The sequence below is a fragment of the Brachyhypopomus gauderio genome, chromosome 16 (assembly GCF_052324685.1).
Source record: "Brachyhypopomus gauderio isolate BG-103 chromosome 16, BGAUD_0.2, whole genome shotgun sequence".
Taxonomy (NCBI): Eukaryota; Metazoa; Chordata; class Actinopteri; order Gymnotiformes; family Hypopomidae; genus Brachyhypopomus; species Brachyhypopomus gauderio.
Genome location: NC_135226.1, coordinates 5,648,422 through 5,651,473, shown reverse-complemented (window position 1 = coordinate 5,651,473; position 3,052 = coordinate 5,648,422). Strand labels below are relative to the sequence as shown.

The 3,052-nt window shown below is 37.2% G+C and overlaps 1 protein-coding gene across 4 annotated transcripts in view; it reads right to left on the bottom strand.

Moving 5' to 3' along the window:
• Positions 1 to 3,052, bottom strand: part of LOC143478186 (LINE-1 reverse transcriptase homolog) — a 37,646-nt gene that overhangs the window by 13,456 nt on the left and 21,138 nt on the right. The window lies entirely within an intron of this gene.

The window sequence follows — 3,052 nt, the reverse complement described above, 5'->3', positions numbered from 1 at the left end:
GTATTTCAAGCAAAACACATTTTTTGCTGTAGGAACCAAGAATCTCATTAATTCTGTATATAGATGATTTTGAGGTTTGCAATTAGTTCCATTAGGAACATCTCGGAAGAAACACAAGATCACTGCAGTATATTGGGTCGTGGCCAACCTGCCACCTGAATTATGCTCCACATTAACTAATATATATTCGGCCATTCTCTGCAAAACTTGATGTTAAAACATTTGGCTATGATGTTGTTCTTGAGCCTCTTTTGAAAGATCTGTCTCTCTTGGAACAAAGGGGTGTTTTCATTCCTTATACTGGAAAGAATATCAAAGGGATAGTGTATTGTGTTGTGGCAGACAATCTTGCTGCACATTTTCTAGGAGGACTTGTTGAAAAGGTCCTCACATTTGTAGGTTTTGCCTATAGGACATCAGTCTGAGTACTGTCAAAAGGAGGTGCGCTGGGGAGAATTTCTACCTCGAACAAAGAAGCTCATGATTTGCTTATTCATGATTTATTATTAAAACTATAAAGGAAAAGCCTGCTACATTGCTATGGTGCCAAGATAACTTGTCCACTGACAATCTGAGAATGTGAATCTGAGTCACTTCCATTTTGTTAGAGGTTAACCTCCTGACATACTTCATGACCTTTTTGAAGGCATAGTACCTTTAGAATTAGCCCTTTGTGTAAAGCCCTTTGTCTTGATGTTTTCATTAGGAACAAATACTTAACATTATGTGTAGTATTTACAGATAGATGCTTTGAAACTTTCTGGCCTGAAGTCTTTAAGAGGGACTCCATCCAGAGGCATACACTATTTAGCTTCTCAAAAGCCTTGCAATATAGACATTAGTTCATGTGTCAGTGAACTTTATTGTAATCTGTGGCAAGATTCATTACTGCCTGAGGTTTTTTTGCACTCCGTTTAAGAGGAAGTTTTATTTCCTAGATGGTTGTGTTGGAGCCATTTTTGTAAAGGCTGGTACAGGTTTAGTTTTATTTTTCTGGCGATTGATGCTCAGAAACTGTCCAGTCCATGGAGCAGTTTACCAACTTGAAACAAGACTGTTTAAGAAGACCTGCCGTAACATATAAACTGACTGACTGGTCAGTGTTCAGTGTCTAAGAGTTTCAAAATTCTAAAGGGACAGTTTAGACATTAGGTTGAATGTGTCAGTGAACCTTATGTACTTTCATCTGTATTAAGATTGATTACTGCCTATAATAAGGCCTGCATCCAGAGGCATACAATATTTAGCTTATCAAAGGCTATCTTTGCAGGAAAGACACAAGTTTAAGTGTATCAAGCACTCTTTTAGAGGACGTTCTTTTATTTTTTCTTAAATGGTTGAGTTCTTCTTTTCTTGCAGTTGATGCTCAAACTACAGTGACCTATACACCGACCGCCACTTCTTTAAAACCACCTTGGTTTTAAAGAAGTGGCCGGTCAGTGTACGGTGTTCAATGTCAAAGCTGAGTATCACGGTTTAGACATTAGTCTGAGTGTGTCACTGAACCTTGTATACTTTGAGTATTTCTGGATAGTTTTTGTTCTCACTGTTTTGGGCTTTCCTGGAGATTGAAAAAAATAAAAAATGTTTCAAAGTTGAAGGACATGTTTGTTCAAGTGAGTGAAAAAAAAAGGATTTCACATACCACAGCTTGATTGTGTTAACAGTGACAGTAGTTTAATAAAGTGGTTTGTATGAGCTTGTTGGACTTTTTTGTTTTCATTTTTTCTGTGTTTTCCCATTTACAGGTACTGAATGGTTAAACTAAAATGGTTAAAGTTATATTGTTTCATTTAAATTAACTTAATAAGCATCGTTATATTTCATTAATAATATTGCTTGTAATCTGTTGCCTTAATTTTATTAAGTAAATATGGCTAATTATGTGCTGTATAGTCAACTTAATTTTAGTTCACAGCACGCCTTTTGCTCTTGGCCACGCCTCTTTCCCCGCCCCCACACAGAGGGTAAAACCGGAGCAAAGAAAAGAGAAGCGCAAAAAAAAATTATGAACGTAAAATGCGAGACACAAAGAAAAGCAATGACGCGCAAACAAAAGAAAGAAACGCAAAAGGGAGAAAGTATTGCAAAAAAAAAAGCAGCAACATAAAATGTGAAACGCAAAGAAAAGAAAGAAACGCAAAAGAGGGAAAGTATTGCAGAAACAAATTAGGAACGTAAAATGCAAAATGCTAATCTTATATTTGCGATATTATTATTTTTTCGTCACCATTAAAGACCCTAATTTGACTCCATATGTGGCGGGAGCTGAGTGCAGAGCGTTGAGGATCGTGCTCTCTGTCTGAGATTTTTTTATTATTATATTTTTTTTGCTGATGCTGGTCAAGCATAGCGCGTGCCATAGGTTGCCGACCCCTGCCATAGACTAATCTAAAACTGGCATAGGCCTCTCTGCTGTAAATCGAGAATCGAATCGAATTGTGACCCTAAAATCGGAAATACAATCGAATCGAGGATTTAGAGAATCGTGACACCCCTAATAAATATATATATTAGTGGTGGGCCGTTAATGGTGGTCGTTAATTTGATACTCTTACCGGGCGATATAAAAATTATCGCCGTTAATCTATTCTTAAAGTTGGGTTGTGAACTGGGTCAAAATGGGTAAGCAAACTATGATGACTTTCAACTTGATAGTTTAGCTTGGCTGTATTCCTAACCAAATTGCACAGTAGGGGCAAGAACGAGTTTTCAAACCTGTGAATTACAAATCGTACGTGTGTTTACATGGATGCAGCCACGAAGTCGCCAGGTTTGCTTCATGGAAAATTCATTTTTAGGAACGTAAAGTGTTACCGGAGCGGAGCTCGGAGCAGTCATTTTCTGCATGGTCCTAGTGCTAGATTCGTCGCTATTCAGATATATATCTTTTTAACCGTTAAAACTGCAGAGGACCAAAACTGACTTGAAAATTACGTCTGTGAGGTTAAATGTACTAAATGTTGGCTTACATTTCAGATATCATGTTTAGCTCAATAAACATGTTATCAACCTCTTTTAATGTACAGTATGTAGGCTTACAAATTCATGT